General features: G+C 45.1%; 1 protein-coding gene across 3 annotated transcripts in view; it reads right to left on the reverse strand.

Annotated features, from left to right (window-relative positions):
• Positions 1–12,932, reverse strand: part of Creb5 (cAMP responsive element binding protein 5) — a 393,776-nt gene that overhangs the window by 108,628 nt on the left and 272,216 nt on the right. The window lies entirely within an intron of this gene.

Here is a 12,932-nt window from a genome sequence, read left to right on the forward strand (position 1 = left end):
ACCTATAGCTTGCCTGCTTTACTCACAGGCTCTTTTCTTTTTCTTTTTCTTTTTCTTTTTCTTTTTTAATTCCTGGGAACCTATCTTAATTGCACTCTTTTTAAAAAGTGAAAGCTCAGAAGTCAGATGACTCAGAACACATACAGTTAACTGGGTCCCCACATAGAGTCAAAAGTACCATCTCTCTAAGTGTGTGAATTTGCTTTTTAGAGCTCTTTTCATCCAAAGGAAATAGATATAAATACATCCATTTAGATAAACCCAGGATAGGGGAGGAAGCTGAGGCCCAGAGGGAAGCGGTTCCTGAGCACCAGCTCTCCCATATGCCCTTCTTCCTCACATTTTCTCCAAGGACTAAGCATACAGGTTCTCTGCAGAATCCCAAACACTATTGGGTGGTGGTTCCAATAGACAGAACAAAAATAGTTCAAGCACTTACTTAGCTTCAGCTGTGTTTTAAGAGCTATGTCCAGTCTAACATGAATAAAAGATCATTCTGGCCTAAAGAAATCCATCATATATTAAAGGAAAGAGAGGAGGCATGGAAGGCAGTCTGTAATGGGAGATAGCCCCCTCAGAGTGATACCTAACACCCTGGGGGCTCCAGGGCCCAGAAGAGCAGACACAGGAAATGCACAGGGGAAGAAAGATTAACCTCACACTGCAGGCACACGTGGGGGGCTGTGTGCAAACACAAATGTCTGTGCAGGGGGTGGGCTGGGGGCTGGGGGCAGAGGTGTTGGGCTTAGCTGACTGCCCATGCTCCTCCGTTGGTTGTTTTTGCATGTTGGTGAAGAGCCAGGAGATTTTGAAATAGCGTCTACTACCCATAGCTTAATGTAGGAAGAAAGCAACGTTCTCTTTGCCACTTGGAACTATCAGGTACTAGCTCAGGTGGATGCCCCTGAGGGTGGGAGATGGGGGACAGTGGGCATTTAGCCATTTTTTTTTCCCAACTCATTTCCCAGTTTTTCAGGGAGGTAGCTGACTCACAAATGCAGAGAAGCACTTGATAGTGCTTTGAATGAAGCAGCTGTGATGTGAGATGGGGAGGGAGGGGACGCTCCTAAACCAGGGACTGGAAGCTTCCAGAATCAAAAGTGCCCCCCTCCTTTTTTATTTTAAGGCCCTGTTGTTCTCTATTGAGCTGCTCATGGAAAGGTAAAACCCGGCCAGGGTTCAGCCCAACAGTTGGTTGGTTTTCTGAATCTGAAGCCTTTCCAAACTAGAAAATTTGTACATTTGCTTTTTTTTTTTTCCTTCCAGTGTTTTTAGTGTTCGTCTATCTTTTGTTGTGAGCCCACAACATATAGATAGGCAGGAAGTAGATTTTTTAACAGTCAATGTTCAGTAAGATTTTCACTGGAAACACTGAAAGTAGTTTTCTGTGACATTTTCTCTTTGTCTTCTGCAACGAATTAATTTTGGTTCCTGAAGGGAAGTGTAAGGTGCTGTGTGAGATGCTCTGGACAAAACAACAGTTTTCCATGGCTTGCAGAATAAAGTTAAAAACATAATTTGGGGGCGGGGGCTTTGACTTGAAAACTTTTGGTAAATCTCACTGTTGTCCTCAGTCCTTGGCAGTCACTGAATACACTCTGTCTTTCAAAGGAAAGGAATAAAAGGAGGAAAGAAAGGAAGGAAGGAAGGGAGGGTGGAAGGAAGGAAGGAAGGAAGGAAGGAAGGAAGGAAGGAAGGAAGGAAGCAGGCAAGCAAACCTTGATCATACTGGTTTACATATGAAAGCAAAACAAGATGGCTGCAGAGAGCAACCAGCCCAGTCTGGCCTAGCCCAGCCCCTTGTCACCAAACCGCTCCCCCTTGCTTACTCAGTTGGCTCTCTCAACACCCACTCCTATGCCTTTGCATATGAAAAAGAAAAAAAAAAAGAGGCAGTAAAAGTGTCAGCCTGCTTTTGTCAGGAATAGCCAGTAAAAAATAATTGGAGGCGACTTAATACAGCCTGTGTACAACAGTTGTGAGATAATTGATCCTTAATACGTTGCTCCCCAGTCTCCACATGCCAGGAAGAATTCTGACGTGCAGAGAAGTTACGATATGGCTTATTCAATAGAAAAGCTAAACAGAACTCAGTCTTCTTCCCAGCAACTTGCAGACCACATCCCACCCGTCTAGAGAACACACAGCATCCTGCGCAGCAGCTGCCGTCGTAAGCCAGCGGGTTTTCCCTCCAATCTGCTGTCACACAATTTCCCCTCTGTCCTCCAAGGAGCTGGCATCATAATGTCGGACCAGCAACTAGAACCACCGTGCATGGCTCTAGACACCAGTGAGTAAAGTATACTCAATACGACATCTCCCTAGAGTTTATTATCCCACTTAGAAAATACTGTGATTGACATGGGGCAGCGGGTATTTTTGAGTTTGAGGGTTATTTTCTAGTAATTGCCAGCCTTGACATTTTAGTTTGTCAATCAGACACTTCTCTTAAACCTGTGACTGTGTTCTTTTCCAGAGGTAGGGCAATTAAAGGAGAAATGAGTAAATGACAATCCCTCACAGACCTTTTTTCTTGTCATATAATTGTTGTTAAAAGATTCACTGCCATGTCTGGAGAGGAGGGAACCCTATGGCATTTTGCATTCAGTTAAAAACGTCTGAGACCATTTTTCAAACATTTTGAGGTTTGGCAAAGGGCTGAAATCCATCTTGCCAAGCACTTTCCCCCTTAATTTTTAAACCCATGTGTCTTTCAAGGGGGAATTCAATCCGTATGTTTCTAATTCGTTTACACTTAACTCATCAAAATGGTGCTTTGTAAGAAGTATCTGGTGTGCAGGGAGTCCTATGGGTGTCTCTCTCCTTCTTTCTTATAAGTCTGAAAGGACCTTCTTTCTGAGAAGAAGATGGTGTTTTCCCAGCTGTCAGCCAAGTGATCAGAGTTGGGCTCCACATCGCCAGTGAGGTTAGAGGCAAGAGAACACCTGACACAAGCTGCCCCTCCCTCTAGAGGACGGCTCAGACTCACTCCTTCCCTGAACAGGCCCAAGGCAAGGACACAGCAGAATGAGAAAGCACAGCTCAGTGGCAAAATTCTTTTGGATTCTAGGGATATCAGGGCAGTTGGGATCCCCACCTCCAAGTCCCAGGAAACCAGGCCCTGTTGCATCTTCTTCCATGAAAGCCTTGCTGGGGAAATAAAATAACCACCAAATGTCAGAACCAGGAAGGACGCAACTGAAGTTCGGGTCAGGCAATGTTTGTCTGGATTGCATCCCATGGAACCCTGAGTGGTGGTAGTGGGATGAGCTGCAGGGCCTGTGGACCAAAGGAGGTACAGTTTCCCAAGCTGTACTCTCACAGAGGCGGACTTTAAAGTTCTTTAGGTGTAAATTTAGTTTGAAGACAAATCCCATCATTTTGTAAGAGGCTACAGATCCAGGCAAAGAGTCTTGGCATTGGGGCACACATGGGGATTGGTCCCAGGACTCCTGCCCCTTGCTAAGCATCGCCATGACAGTTCCACTCCACCTGTGCTTTCCAAGCCTGAGTGCAATGCCACAGTGGGCAAATAGCGAGGAAGCTGAGAAAGCCAGTACAGCCTGCCATCAGCCTTTTAGAGACAGAAGTAGATACCCAGGAAACTTTATATTCAGTCAGGAGAACTATTCCATAAAGAGCACGCGTGTGTGCCTGTGTGTGCATGCCTGTGTGTGTGTGTGTGTGTATGTCTATTCATGCATGGATCATGTATGTGTGTGTGAACACAGCCATCCCATTACTGCAGTCACAGAATTGGTCTCAGGAGATACCAAAATGCACAGTTGCCCAAGGCCCTTAATAAAACACTGGTAGTTACACACAACCTACTCACACGTGCCCATTTAAATCATCTCTAGATGACTCATGCTGCCTAATTTGGTGTAAATGCTATGTAAACAGTCATGGTGATGTATTGTTTTAGGGAATAGTGGCAAGAAGAAGAAGAAGAAGCAGTCTGTACATGTTCAGTACACACTAATTTTCCCCAAATGTTTTGAGGCTGGAGACAGTTGAAGCCATGGTCATAGTAGCCACTGGTGCAGAGGGCACATTGTATATTCGGACATCAATATATACATATACACAGTACGCTGGCACAGGTAGAAAATAAGTTTCTCATTGCTGCTACATGTAGTGTCTTTTTTTTTTTTTTTAAAGGTTTAAAACCACTTTGCCACACAGAAGCCACACTTTTCTTCATGGCAGTTCTACCACCAAGACAGTATCAATTGGGCTCACAATTCTTTCAACATGTGCATGCGGTCTCATGGCATAGTCATATGGTCTACCCGAGGAGACTTCACCCAGAATTGGGGAGAAATCAGCAGGGCATAAATGGATGGGGGGGCAGAGTACATTGCTAGTTACGAAAAGAAACAGGCTGACTAGGATTTACAAACCCCAACCAAGCGTGACTTGCCATGTCATTTTCTGAGCACTTAAGCAACGTTAATTAGTTAGAAACACCCTTCTGAGGTCAGGAGGTACAGTAGCTCATCGCACACCAAGGGGCCATGGGGATTCCTGGGAGTCTGCATCCTAGGCTACTGGGTAATGGCTATGGGAAGGAAAATTGGCTTAACTGGCTGTGCCACATCTTACCAGAAAGCATCACAACAAAGGCACTGTCACACAGCACAGACAGCTGGTGTACTCTGAACCTGACGAAGTAAAAGCTGCCACTTTTGGCCACAGATGGGAAGTCATCAGAAGACCTGAGATTACCCTCTGGTCTGTTTCTGTTGCCCTTAGTGTTTGTCTTTTCAGAGTTGTTCATGAAGCGGCGTGTTCTCCGTGGTCACGAGGCACAGAACTCTCTGTGGAATTGCAGTGCGAAGCTTGGCTGTTTGGGGACAGTGGACTAAGCTGCTGCCTGCATGGTCGGGGAGAGGGAGGAAACACTGTGCTGGGCAGGTCAGAGGTCATATCCTGCAGGTGGGTGGGTGATAGTGCTAGGGAAGCTTCCAGCTCTGAACTCAGTGGACAGCCACTCCTTGTGGGTCAGGCTCACATGGAGGGAGGCAGGAGAGAATGGTTGAATACTGTCAGCTTACTCCATCCCGTGTATGGCCTGGCACTTCTGGACTGAAGGGCACCACGCTCCACTCACTAACTAGGCTGCACTGACCTTATGGTTGGGGGCAAAGGAAGTAAGCTCTTTTGTCTGCCTACCCAAGGTTCTTACCACATTTGGATAGCGGGGTCTTTAATAGCTTGGGGCCGAATGTCCCCAGCTTGTAAATGCACAGCTTACCACTGAGAACCTGCACGTGTAAATCTTTGTTTCTTGCCCATCCTGTCATCCTCAGAAGCCAAGAGGGAAAGGAAAAACAAACAAACAAACAAACAAACAAACAAACAAAGACTGAGAAGCATTAGCAAAGAGACAGCAAAGCAGCCAGCCTGAGAGGATGGAAGTGTGCCTGCTATTCTGCCTTAGGTCCTGATCCCAGCTCTGCTACGACATCACTTTATGACCTCAGACCATTCTCTTCCCATTTTTTACAAGTTTTATTTATTTTTATTCATGTGTACGTGTGCATCTGCCAAGTGTGTGCAAGTCCCCTCAAGGGCCAGAAGAGAGTGTCAGATCCCCAGCTGAAGTTACCACGGTAATAGTAAAAAGTGAGCTGCCCAGCTTGGGTGGGCGCTAGGAAGAGAACCCTGGTCCTCTGGAAGAGGGGTAAATGCCCTTAACCACTGAGCCATCTCTACCCTCCATCTCTTCACAACCTAGAAAGGTCTAGATTTCTGATTCTGTGAAGCAAGCTGGCTGGACTGAATGACTTCTATGATGAGTGCATTGGAATTATAGAATTGTTTTTCTACTGCTAAGGGGGTGCAGATGGTGAGGGTAAAATCTACATCAAATGGTGTTGCTTGTGACCTGTCCCCTGGAGCTTTCCCCTTTGCCCTTGGAGGGAGGAAATGGCCAAAAGTAACAATGTGTGAGGAAACTCAGGACTCAGAAAAGCTGTCTACGTGGAGGGAGGCCTTGGCCCATCTGGATGAGGGTGGATGCTGGTGAGAGCAACCCTAGAGGGGAAACGTAAGGCGAGAGCAATTTATGTCTACATTTATACTAAGTGAGTTTATTTTAATTGCTGCTATTATGATTAATTCCAGAGGAATTAAATGGGATCAGCTCTTTCTTACAAAGTGTTGTTGAGCTGACTGAAGCGTTATGATACATAAGAGGTAGACGCAACAAAAGGCTTTGTGCTGCAGGAAGAAAGAAAGAAAGAAAGAAAGAAAGAAAGAAAGAAAGAAAGAAAGAAAGAAAGAAAGAAAGAAAGAAAGACATCTACTTTTGGACTACAAAGAGTGGGGATACAAAAGGCCCTAGTTCTTTCTAGAGCTGAAACAAAACTACTTTAAAGTCAAATCTTAAACGTCATCTCTGCCCTATAAAGAAATGATCACCTAACCTACAGCTTGTGCTATGGTCTTCGTCTTCACCTACCTACCTGCTCGTGGCCTCAGATACATTGTGACTAAGTTAACCTTCTTGAAAAAGAACACTGAGTGGCAATAGTTCTCTCTGCACAATTATTATTATTATTATTATTATTATTATTATTATTATTATTATTGTTTTTATTGTTGCTGTTGTTTGTGATACCTGTGGTATGTATGTGTATACATGTAAGTACAAGCACAGTGCACATGAAGTAGACAGACAAAATCTGGTGTCAGGCCTCATCTTTCACTTTAATGAGACAAGGTCTCTTTGTTGTTAGCTGCCTGCCCTATCTTCCTGGCACTCTCCTGTCTCCACTTCTCGTCTTGTCAGCAAAGCACTAGAAGTGCAGGCTTGTGCTACTGTATCTGGCTTTATATGGCTTCTAGGACTCAAACTCAGGGCCTCATGTTTGCACGGAAAGTGTTCTACCTACTGAACCATCTTCCCACACCTCTACACTGTTGATGCCCAAAAATATATTATCATCAAACTTTCTATAAAGGCAATTGTTTTCCTTATTAAGTAATTTGACATTTACCAATCACTTTCTATGCTAATTGCATTATGCTCATTTCAGAGAATCCATCTTATAGTTGGAAGCAACTGAACCTAGCAAGTATCAGTGGGTTATCAAAAAATTATCAGGCTAGGAAATGGCAGAGCCAGATTCAAAACCGCATTTTGCCTAACTCTAGCAGTACTCACTGGGCAGAGTCACATTGGGCCATTTTAATAAACAATGAAACTCCACCACTGCCAATAACCTTGCTCCCTACACCTTCCTCTAACAGAGATGCAGGCCCTGAAGACTGTGCACAGGACACAGTCAAGTGCATGCACAGGTTCCACAGGCGACAATAGGGCCAGCTGGCTACCTCAGTTCATGGGTACAGCCCAACATGACTTCAATTCTTTAGAGATTTGCAGGCTCCTGGTAACGTATGTGAGCATGCAAGATATCACAGTGCAGCCTCCTGAGACCATTGCCCCACTCTGATGAGTGCATAACCAACAGATTCCTCAACAGTCTTTGTAGGGCTGTGCTGTTTGTGGGAGGGGTGACACCTCAGTCATGCAGATGGAAAGGTAAGGAATGCTAAGTCACTTCAGGTATCACATAGAGAGACAGCAAAGTGTCCAGATAGGTCTTGGCTAGTATCTATCTACCATTCTGGTTTCTGGGCTGGTAGCAAACTATTGATTACTTCTTCCTGGGTGCTGTGTTGCTGCATAAACCATTAATAAGATCTCCTGCCAGGGTAGGTTCAGGAAAAAAAAGATATATAGCCTTGTCAGGTCATTTCTGCGTACTCTGTGGTAGACTCTAAGCCAAGTCAATTTCAGCTTTCAAGAATGTAATTCAAGGAAGAGCTTCTGATGCAAGCGACACCCATGAAACAGAGCTCTGAAAACACTGACTTCACAGCAGACATTTCAAACAATAATGGTGTGCGTTAAAAACGAGCAAACAAACATCACAAACTGAAATTTGGGCCAGGCTTTGGATTTCCAGTGCTGCGCCGTTTCCCCCTCCTAATGGTCCCATGCTCTGTGGCTTCCCAGCCAGAGAGCTAAATGGGCATCTTTCTGCAACCCAAAACAAGTCCCCTTTGAAGGCTCTAAGGACTCTAGGCCCAGCAAAGAGTGAGCAGAAGAGAATCCCACTTACATCTCCAGCTGCTGAAACGTTAAGTACAGGCCCAGATTTTGCCTGCCCTGGTTACATCCAAGCACATGGCAAGGCTCATTCTCAACACTTAATTTTCCACCTCTTAACCCTGTCTTGACCTCTATGTAAAGTCTATTTATATTGATTGATTGATTGATTGCAGTGCTGGGGATCAATTCCAGTGCCTCATGCATGCTAAGCATGCACTGAGCACCACTGAGCACCACTGAGCAGCACCTGCAGTCCCTCAGTAAAATCTAATAATGTTTTCTTCATTTGGGTAAAGACATGGCAGGGGTTAGAAGGCGGCCTCACCCAGCTGCAAGTGTGCATCACCCACTAGTCTGATTGCGCATATGAACTTTTAGTCCTGCTGGGAACTGAATCTAGTTCTCATGGCTGAACTCGCTTCACAAAGCCTCAGTTGTCCATGAGCAAGAAAGCCTGGGTCCCTTTCCCAAACCACATGGCTCTGCCTCAGTCCTTCCACCCAGACCAGGAAAAGCCAGTAGGTTTTATGGGTCTAGTCCTCGCTGCATTTTCTAGTCTTTGCTCTTATTTTGGTGCTTGATGCCTGCTCTGTGGGATGGGTTCCCGTGTTTGTAAGTTTGTGGTCTCAGCTTCACCATGGACTAGGAAGAGCCATGGCTGCCTGTATGTGGGGGACCTGGAGGGATGTGCCTAAGCTCAGCTGCTTGGTTTCTGGACTAAAAAGAAGGAAAGTGTCACTAAAGAAAGCCTGGCGGGAAGGAGAGCTCAGTCTGGGAATAGCAGCCAAAGCAGTGACCAACGCCCTCAGAAGTCTCCCCCCAATCACAGTCACTGGCTTTTTGTTGGGTACTCACTGACTGCTAGGGGTCCTCGCCACAGGCCCACAAAGGGTCTGGATCTCCACATTTTACAGACATGAGAGGTCAGGTGGCACACAGAGAGGGTCAGTGGCTTTCCAATGTCACACAGATGGTAAAGAGAACAGTGATTCTACTCTAGGATCCCAAAAGTCACGCACTTTGCAAGAGACTCCACAGTCACAGGATATGCTACCTCCCAAATGTCATCCACTTCCTTCTTATCATAGATGAGAGCAACAGTGTCTCGTTGTAGACTCGGCATTGCTCTTTTCTGTGCCTTTTCTCTGGTGTCCCCAAGGCCTTGTCTTCTCCTTTCCTTCTAGCATAAGAACATGGCCCAGGGGCCCCCGTGGAAGCCAGAATGTCCACTCTTCCAAGCTCCGGAAGAATGTTAAACAAAGACAATACATCAGCATCTACTCAGCAGCCACCCAGAGGTGAAGGGACCTCTTCTCTCACTACGTTATTTGTCATGATGGATGGTGGCTGTTCGTCAGGGCTGGCACCTAGGCCTGGACTAGCAGGTCTGACCCTCTGTTTTTACATGGAAAAACATGTATGCAGATCAGTGTAAGGCAGTCTGGGAAGTGCTGCGTGCAGACCTGGACAATCCTGCAGTCTGTTCCCTGCCTGGGACTCTGTGCCACTGTTTTCCAGGCTGCTGCTGAGTGGAAAAAAGGCATACGGTATCTCTCATAGGAATTCTTCAGCTCACGTGAATCAATAATTATCCAAGCAAAGTTAGAACAAACAAAACAACAATCAAACAATGCCCTCCCCCCCCCAGAAAAAAAACCCTAAAACTTCCATCAAATGTTGACAGACATGCTATTTAGTGTCACGGAGGGCGCAGTGGGCTGGCACCCCTTGTCTAGCTCTCTGTGGGTCACAAACAGGGCATTTCTGATTACTGGTAAGGAGTTCACACTTAAGGCAACATGAACTCTAACAATACTCTTTAAAAAAAAAATCCGGTAGCCAGGCATGGTGGCACACACTTGTAATCCCAGCACTCAGGGAGGCAGAAGCAGGTAGATCTCTATGAGTTCGAGGATACCTCGATCTATCTACAAAGCCAGTCCAGAGCAGCCAGGGCTACACAGAGAAACCCTGTCTCATAAGAAAAAAATATTGGGGTGCTTTCTCTGTTCCTGAAGAGCCTCAGGCCATGTCCCTGATGCCCACTGAGCTACGCACGGTGGCTAAAGTGCAAGAAGCTTCATCCTGGGTGAGCTGCTCACACACTCGCAGCTATTCCCAAGACACAGTGATGGTGACTCCACAAACACACAGCAGCACATGCTTCACCATCAGCCGCCACCCTGGACACCAAAAAAAAAAAAAAAAAAAAAAAAAAAAAAAAAAAAGACAGCTACCAGAATTTGACTAGAGAAGAGAAACCTCCATGGGACAAGTGATTGTAGTGCGGACTTTCTCAGGGCCTTTAACAGTTTTAGTTTTAAATCTCATTTTAGAAACCTGAGGCTCACTCCAATGCTCAGCCACCAAGCATTTGTCAAGCATCCGCATATCCTTAGCACCGAAACAAACAAGATCCAACACAGAATACCTCTTGAACTTGTGTGAACTTGAACTTGTATGAAAATGATGCCATACATTCAGCCGAGATGCAGACTTCAGAAGAACCTGCCTCTTACAGACACCGCTCTTCCCATGCAAGCTACAGTGGCCCCAGTTTATGTATATGAAGGATGTGTATGGCCAACTGGAACACCTGTGGGACCAGGAACTTCTCTCTTGTCTTTTTTTGCCTCTCTTTTGACGGACAAACCTAACTAATTACGTCACACAGAAGGTTCTTCACAGGTAGTGCTAAAAAAAAAAAACCAAACCAAACCAAACAAAACAAAAAAACCTAGCATCACATAAAGAATCTTCATTACAAAAAGTGAAGCTGAAAATAAGGCAATTTTCTAAGCAGGAAGAGACAAGCCCGTTTTCACCTTTACCCATTCATTTTTTTAGGAACTCTACTCCAACCTAAGTGTAAAGTGCACCTTTCTCTATAAAGCAACGTCAATGCCTTTCAGGATGTATCATTATGATCTATCTATCTATCTATCTATCTATCTATCTATCATCTATCTCTAAGTGTGTGTGTGTGTGTGTGTGTGTGTTACACAGATGGCAATTACACCTGATCTACTGTGGAAGACCTTGAGAGAAGGGATGTTAGTAATGAGGGAAGGTAGGCTTCATGTATACTGAAGGCCATTAGTTCTACCGCTCTAATTTTAAAATGCAAGCTTGCTGCATCCAACAAGGCAGGCTCAGGCTTAGATTCTAACCCCACCCCCTTTCTCCAGCAGTTCTCCCCCTTTCACCTCTGGCCAGAAAGGATAGAGGGGGAAAGACCTGTAGCATGTCGCCATTAATTTCACACAAAGCATGCAAACACTTTACAGAGTTGTGCGTTTTCCTTGTCTCTGCTCATATTGAGCTGTCTGATAAACCAGTTTAAATAAGCTCAGGGAAGGGCAGGAGTCCCCACAGGGTGGGCTGGACTGGCTCTCTCCTCCTAGAGAGTTTTATTGCATATACAGTACTAAACCCAGGTATGATATGGAGATATAGCGATGATTTTCGACACAAAAGTCTCTCTCTCTCTCTCTCTCTCTCTCTCTCTCTCTCTCTCTCTCTCTCTCTCTCTCTCTCTCTCTCTCTCTCTGGAGAGCATTAGGAACTGAACCATAACTCCTAACCATGTATTAGTGTCAATCCATTACTCTAACATTAACTTGTTTTTTAAAACAAATCAATCAAGGGGTTTATTTCTAAATCACCCCTCCCACTACCCCCAGTATATAAAAATTAGCTTAAGAACACGAGTGTCTTCAAAACAGCATGGGATCATGTCCAGTGCCACATGGAACATTCTGAGGTTAAAATTCTGAAGCAAATGTATACTTGCTGCTAACTGTGGCTGGAGTAGCAGTGGCGATGGCTGCTACCTTCAAGCATCACTAGATGTTACTTTTAAAATGTATCCTGTATGTTCTTACCACACAACACCACAACCGCCAGCTCTTCCCCCTTCAGCACCACACAGAACAACTCCCAATCACTTACAATTTGCCAGCTACACGCAGAAAACCCTCCCAACCACCATCACCCCACCACTGAGACCTTTTATAAAAAGACAACCTTTTTTTTTTTTTTTAAAGCGGGGAAAGGGGTGGGTGGGTGAGGGGAAGGAGGGATGGACGGAGGGAGAGAGGGAGAGAAAGAGGGAGAGAATATGAATTCTGGTGCAGGAAAATAATATACAGCTGTAATAATACCAAGTTTTTAAAATACCACACTATAGTTTTACTTTTAATAATAAAAGATAAAAAAAAGGGGTGTCTGTGAATAATTAGAGGTTGCAGTCTGAAGCCAGTTAAAGTCACTGCAGTTGATAATAAAACTGAAAACCCCTTGAGAGCAGGTAAATGCTTTGCAAAACTGACCCCCCTCTCACATTTCTTAACTACCCTGTGGTTCTTGTATTACCTCACCATTCCAGCGATTGGTCCCTGCGTTTTAACTCTCTCCCTGTCTCCTCCGATTAGGAGCCACACCGCAGCAAAGAAACTTCTTCAGAGTTTGCTCTTTCTCGGTTTGCTTTTTTATTTGGGGATTTTTTTTTTTTTTTTTTTGCTCCTGCGGCTTCGGTTGGCTAGGCTGATTTCCCCCTCTGCTAGCCCGACCTCTAAACTCATTCAGGTCTCCGTGCTAGGATTTAAAAAAAAAAAAAACCAACTCTGATCAAAGTGAAAAGAAATGCCTCTTCGAGGCAAGAAGAGGAGCGGAGGGGCTGGGGAAAGTGGGGGAAGAAGGGAAACCACGGCGGCAGAAAAGGCGAGAAAGGGGAGAGAAAGGAGGAAGACTCAGAACAGACCGCAGTAGGGGCCCAAAGATCTCTAAAATCAAGAAACAGAAAATA

Source organism: Acomys russatus, chromosome 10 (genome assembly GCF_903995435.1).
Source record: "Acomys russatus chromosome 10, mAcoRus1.1, whole genome shotgun sequence".
In the NCBI taxonomy this organism is placed as follows: Eukaryota; Metazoa; Chordata; class Mammalia; order Rodentia; family Muridae; genus Acomys; species Acomys russatus.